This window comes from Staurois parvus, unplaced genomic scaffold, assembly GCF_062004578.1.
Source record: "Staurois parvus isolate SC_StPar_1 unplaced genomic scaffold, SC_StPar_1.0 ptg000155l, whole genome shotgun sequence".
Lineage (NCBI taxonomy): Eukaryota > Metazoa > Chordata > Amphibia > Anura > Ranidae > Staurois > Staurois parvus.
Window position 1 is genome coordinate 5,925,896 of NW_028317951.1, and position 14,054 is coordinate 5,939,949.

Genomic DNA, 14,054 nt, shown 5'->3' on the forward strand with positions numbered 1-14,054 from the left:
CTGTAAATACAGTGTAGGTCATCATTAATGCAGAATGAAGACTCACACCAACAGACATTTGCTGCCATTAGATGCTTACTGACAGGAAGAATCTGACTGATTTCTGTAGGGATTTCATCCGTTTTTTTATTTTCCATTTTAATAATTCCTTTATCATTTTTCATAATTGGAAAAACTATGGAGACAAATATGTCAGCTGTCATTACAGAACTAATGCTGATTATTTGGTGGTCATGATGCTTTGCTAGTTATACTGGCTGGATGCAGATTTGAAACATGTATGCTGATCAAGAGTGTTCTGAATACATTCATTTCACTGGCTACATACTTGTTTCAAGCTAGAGAAAATAATAAAGTGACAGTAAACTCTGGTTTTGAAAGAAGAAAAAATATTTTCCAGTATATGTTCTTAAAGTAGAATTCTGGTCAAACCATAGCTACTCTTAAAAACCCTCCCCCATTCTAACACCTATTATAGCTAACCTGTGTAAGAAAAGATCTGCATACTTTACTATTTTAATGCTACTCCAGTCACATTATAGGGCTCCCCTCTGTCATCCAGCCACAGGTGCAGGCGAGAGGAGGGGGTGCTGACAATACATGGACCATAGTAAGCCTATGGGTGACAATACCTGCCATCATTGTGTGCTCTCTCTTCTCCCCTACCAGTGCCACTGGCTGACACGGAAAATCATGTGTCCAGACCAGAGCAACCTATATATAGGTAATAATATACTGTAGGGATGGGGGAGCGCATTTTTAAGAGTGGTTGGGGTTTGACCGGAATTGTACTTCAAAAAAGTACCTTCTATTGCTCTTTGCCACCTACAAATATCCAAATTCCTTTTGTTAGCTATGTTCATTCTTCATGGTCCCACTGTATGTAGGAATGTAGCTATCCATTCTTTCTCCCACTGGAAATGGACTAGGGACTATAAATTTATGGACTGTGGGATTTGTAGTTTGAGAAGTGCACATTACCACAACTGACATGCATTGTTCGTTCCAAACCAATGGAAGTGAGAGGGAAACAGAGGTTCGGGAGCTCATGGAGGACATTACAAGGAGGCAGAAAAATACTGTAATAAACTATTTTATGAAAAATAGAACAAAAGACTGTTAAGTAATGAATGTGTATAGATTTTCTCTGGAAAATAGGGATATTGTTTAGTGTCACTTTAAACCAGAGACAGTCACACAGCATCTACTTTCCAAAGGAAGTCAACAGTGGCAAACCACCTATTTTTCAACACTGATTTTCTTTTTTTCAGATACTGCCAATAAAATAATTAAATTACAGTAAACACGTTGCTTTCGGTGAACGCTTTCAGACATGATATATTGAAAATGACCAAGATCAGAAAACTTAGCACTTTGTTTATGCAAATTAAGGTTTTACTAGACCTTGAATTGGGTATGGTGCAGAAATCCTGTCTTGATGAATATACAGTAGTTCTCCTAACATTCACAGCATCCCCTTCTCACACTGTCCAACATGGGCCAGAGCTAGGCAGTACTTTGCAGCCCAAAGCTTCAGCCTTTTCGCCTCCATACTTCAGCTGCAGATTCTGAAACCTTTCACTGCATATTAATTGGGAGATGTAATGGTTGCATTGCAGGCATGCCATCGATGGGGCTCTCACCTCCTATAGAAGTGCAGTGCCAGGTGCGCCTTTTAGAGTGCAGAGCTGGTATAAAAGAGACAGGGTTGGAGCAACACATTTGAAAGCCCTTCTTGGCCTTATGCAATGTAATGTAAATTTACTGTGTTAAAGGTGATGAAGAGGACCTGTGGGGCCTGTGAATGATTTATTGCCCTCCTAGGGGGCAATAAATACAAAGTCATCACATTTCTTCCTTAATTCCAGTGATTGATACCTTTTTCAGTATGCACATATGATATGCATCAACTCTGCTCCTCTCTCTCTTTTCTCTACAGGTCCCAAAGAAATTGCAAATGTTATATATTTTTTTTTTTGCTTTTTCTGGGTCACTTGCTCCAATAATTACTTTATTGATGGATAGGAGACTTATGAGGTGGGGACTAATACTCTCTCTCGGTCTTGTGCCGTGGCATTATTCAGTAGCCACAGTAGTAGGTAGTAGTACAACATACGGCTGAGGACTTAGTCCAGTTTGATTCATTGTGATAATTGTTTGAGGGTTGAAATGGCAAAAGGGTCAATGAATTCAGCACATTATATACCAGCTTAAGTGACACACAGAATTGGGTTGACCCAATATCTTTTTCATTAAAGCAGAACTACACTGCATTTGAGAACTACAAACTATAAGCTATTTAATTCATGTTTAGTATTTAAAGCTAACTCACCCTCTATCCATGTCTCCATGCTTTATTTTCTGAGAAATCACTTTAAAAAACACCCCCCTTTCTCCATCATTTCTAGCCATGGCCATCTTGAGTAAGGACAGTTGACTCCTGTAGCATTTACTTCCTGGAATCAATCCTCCCCTAGCTCTGGCAGGCAGGAGGGTGTGCTTAGCTATGAAAGCCCCTTCTCCCCTCCTGAAGACTCCTGGGATGTATGACATCATTTGCCTAGGCCTGGAAACCAGGAAGTAACTGAAGAAATGTAAAAAAAAAAGTATAAAACAAGTAAATAGGATACACTTTCATATCTATTTACTAATGCTAGCAGCATAAGGATTAAAAATAGTCAATGGTGACAAAGCGCGAAGTGTGGGCATCACAGTGGCTAAATGGTTAGCACTTCAGCCTGGCTGTACTAGGGTTGTTGGTTTTAATCCCTACCACGGCACCACCTGCCTGGAGTTTGCATGTTGTCCCTGTGCCTGCGTGGGTTTCCTCCCACACTCCAAAAACATGCTGGTAGGTTAATTGGATCCTGTCTAAATTGGCCCTAGTATGTGTATGTATAAATGTGAGTTAGGGACCTTGGATTGTACACTCCTTGAGGGTTAGGGACTGATATGAATATACAATATATATATACAGTTGTGCTCATAAGTTTACATATCCTGGCAGAATTTATGATTTCTTGGCCATTTTTCAGAGAATATGAATGAGAACACAAAAGCTTTTCTTTCACTCATGCTTAGTGTTTGGCTGAAGCCATTTTTTATCAATCAACTGCGTTTACTCTTTTTAAATCATAATGACAACACAAACTACCCAAATGACCCTGATCAGAAGTTTACATACCCTGGTGATTTTGGCCTGATAACATGCACACCAGTGGACACAAACGGGTTTGAATGGCTATTAAAGGTAATCATCCTCACCTGTGATCTGTTTGCTTGTAATTAGTGTGTGTGTATCAAACGTCAATGAGTTTCTGGGCTCCTGACAGACCCTTGCTTCTTTCATCAAGTGCTGCACTGACGTTTCTGGATTCTGAGGCATGGGAAAGCAAAAGAATTGCCAAAGGATCTGTGGGAAAAGGTAGTTGAATTGTATAAAACAGGAAAGGGATATAAAAACATATCCAAGGAATTGAGAGTGCCAATCAGCAGTGTTCAACCTTAATTAAGAAGTGGAAAATGAGGGGTCCTGTTGAAACCAAACCATGGTCAAGTAGACCAACTAAAATTTCAGCCAAAACTGCCAGGAAAATTGTTCGGGATGCAAAGAAAAATCCACAAATAACTTCAGGTGAAATACAGGACTCTGAAAATGTGGTGTGGCTGTTTCAAGATGCATAATAAGGAGGTACTTGAAGAAAGATGAGCTGCATGGTCGAGTCGCCTGAAGAAAGCCATTACTACACAAATGCCACAAACTATCCTGCTTACAATATGCCAAACAGCAGATAGACAAGCCTCAAACCTTCTAGCACAAAGTCATTTGGAGTGATGAGACCAAAATTGAACTTTTTGGCCACAAGCATAAATGCTACATTTGGAGAGGAGTCAACAAGGCCTATGAAGAAAGTTACACCATTCCTACTGTGAAACATGGAGGTGGATCGCTCATGTTTTGGGGATGTGTGAGCTACAAAGCCACAGGAAATTTGGTCAAAATTGATGGCAAGGTAAATGCAGTATGTTATCAAAAAATACTGGAGGAAAATTTACATTCATCAGCCCAGAAGCTGCTCATGGGATGTATTTGGACATTCCAACATGACAATGATCCAAAACACAAGGCCAAGTCAACCTGTCATTGGCTACAGCAGAATAAAGTGAAGGTTCTGGAGTGGCCATCTCAGTCTCCAGACCTCAATATCATTGAGCCACTCTGGGGAGATCTCAAACGTGCAGTTCATACAAGACAGCCCAAGAATTTACAGGAACTGGAGGCTTTTTGCCAGGAAGAATGGGCAGCTTTACCATCTGAGAAGATAAAGAGCCTCATTCACAAGTACCACAAAAGACTTCAAGCTGTCATTGAAGTTAAAGGGAGCAATACACGGTATTAAGAACTGGGGTATGGAAACTTTTGATCAGTCATTTGGGTAGTTTCTGTTGTCTTTTATGATTTAAAAAGCGTAAACACAGTTGATTGATAAATAGCTTCAGCCAAACACTAACCATGAGTGAAAGAAAAGTTTTTGTGTTCTCATTCATATCCTCTGAAAAATGGCCAAGAAATCATAAATTCTGCCAGGGTATGTAAACTTTTATGAGCACAACTGTATGTATAGTACTGCGTAAATTGACGGCACAAAGTACTTGAAATAAATAACTAAATAAGTGCTGCTTTACATTTTTGATTGCTTTAAACTCTTGCTTTTAAAAAATGAAAGTGTGGCTTTGAAGCTAATAACACTAGACACTTGCTATTTGCATTATTATCCTGAAAAGCTGCTTCTGTATGAGGGATCTGGCTTTGTGATTTGGCTATACCTTGCCAACTGCTTTTTATTGTCCGGTGAGGATGGTTAATAAAAACACTGTTCTTAGACATAGTAATGGGGCTTAGCTCTAAAGTCAGTACCAAGTAACAAATAAAATTGAAATCTGAATAGGCACAAAAGAGGCTTTTCTGGCAAATAAAGGTAGAAGCACACAATTTTGTGGTGTTTGCTCCTGATAAGAACTGAGTACAGGTAGATTTAAGGCCCTCCTGTCTTCATCAGCGCCCCTTTGCAGTTTTTTTCTCAAATAATTTCACACGTTCAATTTCTGTTAGAGTAATTACTGGAGGATGTTAGTGTGGCAATGGTTTCAGCCACCCATTTTTTATTTATTTAATTTTTATCAGGAATCAAGACTTACTTTCTGTCAGGCAATATATTCCTCTGTTATTGAGGTGATCTATTTATTTGGCTGTTCCATTATCTGAAAGGTGCTGTTTCAGCTTGAAACGACTGACAGTTTAACCTGCTTTGCAAACGACAGATGTGATTTAAAGGTATGGATCTATCAATCGATGCTGAACTTAGGGTTTCATGACCCATAACGCTGATTCCCAGCACTTATTAAATCTCTCGCTGACAGTCAATGGGTTCAAGAGCATGAATGTTCACTGTCGGCTATCTCGATGGCCATTAGATGGCAGTAGCAGACAGTAATAGTCAACAGAAAAATGAATCCATCTTTATTCTTTTACATCCCTTTTTAATTATAGATGGGCCCCTGTTCTGCCACTATCAACTTCTTAGCAAACTCCCCAATGCTTCCTTTTGTGAATTATAATAAATGTCATGATTGCTTATTTACTTAGTTTGCATTGCAATGTATTTTTCTCTTTCACAAAGCAAAGTTCCTATTTAGATCTGAGATTGCTTAGGGATAAAAGGAGAGATAATTATTTCATATATTGCAATGCAGTCAGGTAAGGTAAATGATGAAAAATTACACCTGGCTTACACACAAATTCTGCTTCCCTACTTGGCAGCAGCAGGGATAGCATTGTGGGAAATCAGTGATATTTGGCAGTGGACAGTTAACAAGTGGAGCCTTCCAGGCACAGGATGTAATTTTAACTGTCAGTAAAATTTTGCACCGATTCCACTGGGTTGCTTTAGCTGCATGTACACTGCTGGATTATAGGTTTGTGACAGAAACCCTAATTACATACAGTAAATGGGAGATGACTGCTGTCTACAGCTGAATTGGAATTCCATGTCTTTTACATTATCCAAAATCTGATGAGACTTGTGCGGCGGAGAGAGCAGGGAGTTAGAGTAGACAAGCACCAGTAGATGGCATCAACAGCATACTGACAGTTTTATGCTAGGTTCCCTTTTTCTGGTCCTGTCATTCGCTCTACAAGAGTGTTTATCTTTTTGCTATGGTTACTAACAACTTGAGCATGAAAGAGGGGTTATAGGGCAATATGCATCAGATTCTTACATAGTCTCTGATTCAAATTTATTGAAGGTCTCTGTAGATAAAGCATGTGCAAGTGTTTAAACCACTATAAAAACTAGTCTGTGCAGTCTTTGGATAGGGATTATTAAGCTAGCCACAGACAAGGGCGAACTGGAGGTGCAATTCAAGTGTCTTGAAGCACTTGTCTGGAACATAAATGGTCACTGCAGGTGGCCAACCTATGCAGAAGGCCAGTGAAGCCCTCTGGTGCCAGCTGAGAGAAGGGAAAATTAATGACTGCACAAGGATTTCTGACTTGTCAGAATGTTATCTTATTCGTACAGTAATAGGACACAAGCTGAGTATTCACAGGCCCTGGGTTTAGGCTTGTACCTGGAGGTCATTAGATAGACACTAGAAAAGATTTCAAGGACACCCCCTCCCCCTTCTCGGATGTATCCCCTATATCCTTACCCTGTGCTGTGAGCTCTCATTTTTTCGCTACTGTCTTAGGGCTTGATTAAATTCACATTTGACAAAATTTCTAATTTTAACAAATGCTCCTGTAGCGTTAGTATGGGCGTTAGGTGTTAATGAGCTTTAGTATGGACACTATAGACTAGCATTTTACAACTGTTAAAACTGCTCCCCAAATGCCCTATGTGTGGTTTTTACACATTTTATTGGAATTTTACAAGCGTTACAAACGCACCACAAACACCTATAATAGACTGTAATGTTTTTAACTGCACTGCAAAAATGCCTGCCTGCACATTTGGGGAGTGTCACCATAGACTTGAATGGGAGGCATTGAAAGGCTTCAGACGCCTCCAGACTTGACATGAGGCTTCAATTATGAAGCGACGCAACACTGCTTCATGTTTTAATAATGTGAACAGCACTGTGTGCTTTCCATAGTATAATTTGCATAGGCATTTCACGAGCGTTACAAACGCCCCTCAAACACCTGCTTTCAATGCCAGCGTGAACTAGGCTTTAAGGTGATGGACCTTCTCTCCCTTGGGGAGAAATCACTCTAATTCGTCTATCAACTCACTGTCTTTAAATACCACAAGAGAAGCAGTGCAACCTCATTAAAAACTTGGACTGTACCTGGGCCCCACGCCCCGAGTCCCTATGAAACCCAGACCCTGATGACCCCTTTGGGGTATACCCACTATGATGGGCAAAGCCTGGACTATATATTAGGGTCCAGGGTCATGGTGACACATAAGTAGGGGTAACCCTGTACCTTTTAACAAAAATAACAAGAAATGGTAAGGGATAAATGCAAAATGACAAAAAAATGTATTGAAGCACACAGAAATAAGAACAGGATGGATACCCCCATACCATCAGTTTGGATTGCCTTTACAGACAAACGTTCAGCTGCTGGTTCTAGTCTCTGTTCATCCAAAGATGCTTACATGTTTTATATTTTCTACATCTTTCAGGATGTTCTATGATATACTTTGTTGAGTCACCATTCTATTCTATTCAGTGTTTAACCATGTGCTGTTGTGTTTCCCTGATTGTATATGGATTCATATGTGATATTTAAAGGGGGGTTGACAACATTGTAAAATGGGAAGTAGAAGTTTTTGGTCTGGGGGTATCCATTCGGTTTTTAGTACTGTGTGCTTCAATAAACTTTTTCTTGTTCAATCTTTTTATTGACAAAACAATGGAGCAGACACACCAACAGTAAAATTAGGTTTACAATAAAGAGTCACACCCACTTCAAGTACAATAGGTATCAAAGTAAACTGTAAAACCACATTACATTAGTGTGCAAATTGACTGAAAGTTTCAGCTGAAATTGAAGATGGGTGCTGAGCCCCATGGTGTCCAAACAGTGTGTACAAATAGGCATAAAAGTCAATTTAGGAAATTGAGGTTCAAAATATATTGTAAAAACCCAAGTTCCATACATCCAAAAATGAAAGAAGAGGAGAGAAAAAATAAAGATAGGGAGATCAGCTGCCCCTGCCAAGCCAGAGCTACAGTCTTCAATACACTTTTTCTAAATTACCCTTATTACCATTGCTTGTTGTTTTGTTATAGTCTTTTTTGGTTTGGTTTCTTCACCCTATATCTTTAACCATCACTGTAAAATTGGGCTGTTTGAAAAGCTTACACTGTAAAGTGCATACATTTCAAACACGACACTGAAGCTAAACCATACAGAGACTGAAATTACTGATGGTCACAAACTTTACCACCACTTCCTACTGTAGCTTCTGTGAAATACTTATATTTCAATATTTTTTATTGAAATAAAGCGAAATACAAAAACAAGAATATAAAGACGTAGCCCACCTACAAGGTGTGTAGAGGCAATCAAACAGGTACACAAGTACATAAACACGTAGCAAACATCAATCAAGAAAATTGCAAGCAAAGAAAACACTGCCCCCAAGTGGAAGCAAATGATCCATCGGTCCGGGCATGGGCAATTTAATGACAAAAAAACAAATAAACAAGAACATAACAGAAGAAAGAGAAAAAAAAGAAAAGAAGAGGGGGTGGGGAAGAGGAGAGAAATAGAAGAAAAGGATAAGGGAGGAAAGAGAGGGTCAGCCACATTCCCATTAAGTGATAGAAATATACCTAATCCATGGTTCCCATGTGGCCTCAAATTTAGAGGTATTGTTGTTAACGATACTCATAAGTTTATCATTTATCCTTATCCAATTAAGTTTTTGTTTGACCAAGTCTAGCAGAATAGATGTCTGTTTCCAACTTCTAGCTATTGTAATTTGTGCTGTTAACAATATATAAAGAATTAATTTAACAGATTTCTTGGGAATATCAGTGGGCAACAGATGAAATAGAGCTACCTCCAGAGTTCTGCGAATATTAATTCCCATTACTGAATAAAGAAAATTAAATATTCAGATCCAAAGTCTATGGACCACCGGACATTTCCACGATACATGGAGCATAGTGCCCTCCTGTCCACAGCGTGTAAAGCAATTGGGTGACACGAATGGGTACATTTTGACAAGGCGTGTTGGAACACGTTTTATAATTGGATTCCATAAGGGTAGTATTTTAGATAGGTTATTAGCCATAGTCTGCCAAGTGTCTAAATCGAAAGAGCTGTTCAAATTCGTTTCCCATTGGATCATGTAGGATAGCTTGGTGAGAGGATCCACAAGGAAGGCATAGATAGCAGATAATCGACCCTTCAACCCCCCAGTAGCCCCACAGGAGATCTCTAGAGGGGTGAGTGTGCAAGGCTCTGTGAGTAGCTTGAGTTTACTGGTAATAAAGGACATAAGCTGATGATAACAGAACTGTTCACAGGAGGGCATCTGAAAAGTTGTCAAAAAGTATTGGAGAGAACGAGGACGAAGACCTTCCAGGTAATCTCCAATATGCAAAAGACCCTTATTTATCCACCATTGGAATATAGAGGGCGACAGGCCAGGAAAAAACTTGGGGTTGCAAAAGACAGGAGCTAATGGAGTATGTGGAGAGCAGAGAGATTTACGTGCCCGCCATCTATCCCAGACTGTTAAGGAATAGGACGATGTAGGACAAAGGATAGGAGGACACAACCGATTAGGAATCCACATGAGAGCGCCAATAGCATGAGGATGACAAGATAAGGCTTCAATACAAACCCATTGGGGAACATAGCCCCTAGCGGTAGTACAAGAGAGCTGTGCCATCTGAGCCGCCTGAAAGTAAATCTGGAGATTAGGAAGTCCCAGACCACCATGCTTTTTTTTAGGGAGAATAAAGTTGACTTGTTAACCCGAGGGTGTTTCCTTTCCATATAAATCTAGAGACTTCTGTTTGTAGAAGTAGAAGTTCCCGTTTGGGTTCCATGATCGGTAAAGTCCTAAAGTAGTATAAGAGTCTCGGTAAAAAGGTCATCTTGATAGAATTAATTCTATGAAACCAAGATAGAGGAAGGTCCTCCCAGCCATGTAAGTCAGCTTTAAGTCGTTTGAAGAGAGGGGGATAATTAGTCTTATAAAGTGATGAGATAGAGCTCGTGGGTAATAAGGGAGAGAACAGGAGGCCCACTGAAAATCAAAGTTATCCCACCGCAAATGTGGAACCTCTGAATCAGGTAGAGAAATGTTTAAAGCAGTTGTTTTGGAAGAATTAAGAGTGATACCAGAGACCGTAGAAAAACGACGGAACAGGTGAAGAAGACTAGGTAATGATGTTCGAGGGTTAGATATATACATGAGAACATCATCAGCAAATAAGGCACATTTATGTGCTCGTTCTCGTTGACCACAGTGGATACCAGAAATAGTGCGGTTGCAACAGATAGCTATAGCAAGTGGTTCCATTGCCAAAGCAAAATTCTGTGAAATACTTATGTGCTTCCTCTGTCGTCCTTTTTGCTCTGAGGACTTCACTAAGGAACGGTCTACACCTGGGTTGCTGCATACTCTTGACATGCTTACCCCATATCCCACAACCTGCTCTGTGAGTACCCCACAGAGGATTACTCTCACCTATAGCTATGGTGGAAACCTGGTAAAAGGAAGCCATAGCAAAAACTCAGATGAACATTGGCTCTGCTGAGGTTCTGCACAACACTCAACCTCAGAGTGGTGAGGCTTGCTTTGCACTGGATCAAGACCAGATTTTAAAGTGTTAGTAAACCGCAAAAAAAAAAACAAAATTGGGCCCCTGCAGGATAATGTCATAATGTGCTGGTATGCATTGCATACTAACACATTGACAAACTTACCTTAAAATAAGCTCTCCAGTGGTGTGCTATTAGTGCTGACTGGGCTTCTATCTTCACCCAGTCTTCCTTCCAAGTTTACAGGCTCTGGCCATTTCAATTGCCGAGTTGTGATGACATCACTCCCGCGCATGTGCACAGGAGTCATGGCTGCAGCACAGCATGTCCATTGACAATGCAGTGCGGATGTGCCAGTGCCATCCCTGGCTGCTACTAAAGTAAATATCTCCTAAACCAGGCACATTTAGGAGATATTTACTGTACTTAGAGGTAAGCATTATTATAGGCTTGCATGTAGGTGCAAAAAAAAAAAGAACAGTGGACTTTACTACTGCTTTAACACTGGTCTCTGCATCCAATGCTAGTTCAGGCATGCAACAAGCAGCCTACCTGACAAAAGCAGATTTTTCTGCATCTATGCCACAGTTCCTCCGACAATGAAGGACTTTAATACAGCCACCTTTAGCCAAGGTTACAAAATGCCAAGCTACTTCTCCAGCTCCTCTGCCTCTACCTGAGTCCAATCCCTATATGCCAGGCTTAGAAAAGGCAGTCACAGTTGGAAATGTGGATGACACGGATGCTGTGTAGGATTTCACCCCCACACTCCTATGCACCTGAAGTTACAGCTTCATGCAACGTGCTTGCTAATGTGGATATGCTCATATGCTCATTTCTGATGTGTGCAAAAGCCTTGACAATGTCACCATTGATTCTCTTTCATCTCGCTGTACTCCTTTGGCTACAAAGAGAATTCAAAATCTATAAAGACATTTCCTGTCTATGAACAAGTAGAATGGGCAATCTATGACAAGTGGATCACTCCTCCAAAAATGTGGGGAAGGATTAGTGTTTATTGTTAACCCTCTATATTTGTCCTGTTTACCACTGTGAACAAAAGTAAAAGAAAATCTAAAATTTTGGGTTGCCCCAGAATAGGAATAGTGGGGATATCTTTCAATGGGGACACTAGTTCTATTTACCCTGGTGACAGCCAGGGATTCCCTCAGTTTAGACGGAATTTCTCTTACTTTCTGTTTTGGCTATGGGACAGGAAGTGAGCAGAAATCTCCCCAATGGGATGGAGATGCAAACCCCCCCCCCAAAAAAAAAAACAGGGGTTATAACCCTCCCTTCCCCTACTAAAAATGAAAAAAAAAAGTTTTTAGTTCCACTTGACCACCAGAAGGTTTTACCCCCTCCATGATCAGGCCATTTTTTTGCTATTTAGTACTGCACTACTTTAACTGGTAATTGCTCAGTCATGCAATGCTGTACCCAAATTAAATTAATATTTTTTTTCACAGAAACAGAGCTGTCTTTTGGTGGTATTTGATCACCACTGGGATTTTTAATTTTTTATAAATGAAAAAAGACTGAACATTTGGGGGGAAAAAACAATTTTTTTTACTTTTTGCTATAAAACACATCCAATAAAAAAACATTTCTTCATAAACTTAGGCCATAATGTATTCTGCTACATGTCTTAGGTAAAAAATCCCAATAAATGTATATTGATTTGTTTGTGCGAAAGTTACAGTAATTATGGTATACTGTATATACTGGAGTTTTTATTTTATACTAGTAATGGCGGTGATCATTGACTTATAGTGGAACTGTGATAGTGCAGTGAGCAATTCGACCCTAACTGACACTGGCTGGGTGGTACACTAACTGACACTGACATCACCAGTGACACTAATACACTGATCAGTGATAATATTATACACTGTCACTGTCATTTTTCTGGTGCTAGCCTAATCCTGGTGCTTATGGCTGGTCAAGTCTGGGCAAAGGAGTTTTTTGTTATTACGCCCTTTGCATTTTTCCTTCATAGAACATGTTATAGCTTACCAATAAGTCATCCATACAATTATCTTTCACTTAATGAGTTTTCCCCTGATGGGGATTTACCTACTTGGGACCTGTGGAGTGTGGTATGATTTTTTTGTGTTTTGTTTTATACTTTTCATTTTGTCTGTGTTAATAAAGATGTTTTTGTGTGCCATTGATCATTTTCTCCTTTGTTTTAATTATTTCTCTTGAGAATTTACAAATTTCCCATTCTGGTAGAGTCCACAACTAGTCCTTTTTTCTGTTTAGTTTCTCATACGCTGTTACTGTACTAATGAAGCTGGCTGTGAATGGGTTAACATCTCAGGGTAATCAAGGGGTTAAGTGTGTGCCTAACATATGTTAATGTATGTAATATATGCTGCTTTTTACTAAATATATGTTCCTTCTCCTTGCAAAGCTGGGAGAAGAAACAAACTGATTGTTCTCTCTGTACAGAGTCATGAGTGTTTGTCAACACTGGGCTCTGGACTGTGATTGGGCACAGCTGATCAGCAGGACTCATCCATGAATCATCTGTGGACAAAATCTCCCTGTGTCCAGTCACAGTGGGAGTAGGCTGGAAAACACAGCTTGTGTGCCTGTACGAGCTGCCCACCTGCAGTAAAGTGTGAGTGGGAGGTCGGCAGATGGTTAACCCCTTGACGCAGATGTCACACAAATATGTGGCCTCATGGAACTCAGCTTTTTTCCATACGGCCACATATTTGCGTACCTGTCTTTGTTCTGGGAGCACGCTCCCAGCACAAAGACCTTGGTGTCACTGAGAGCCCCGGGTCCCGTTCTAACGATCGGGACCCGGGACTCCAGATTCCGCGTCACATGATCGCTGTGATAGCCTCTGATTGGCTATCACAGTGATCAGTCACTGTGCAGCCCAGCCCCCTTGTTTGTTTCTCTCTCTATGAATGGAGAAGAGAGATACATTGTATCTCTCTAAGTCTTGGCATAGAGAGAAAAAAAAGTTTGTAAATATAAATAAATATTAAAAAATAAAATAAAAAATAAAGAAAATTACCTAGATCAAGGTTTGATCTAGTTCAGTGCCAGGGTTATTGTTTGGGGCAAGGTCAGGGTCAAAGGTCAGGATTTAAAAAAAAATTGGTATCAGTGTCAATGTCAGTGTCTGTGTTTTAGGTAAAAAAAAGAAATACAAAAACAAAATGTGCACTATTGTTTCTGGGCTGTACTACGGGTACAAACAACAAATAACATACACATATATGGTATCGCTGCGATCGTCAAT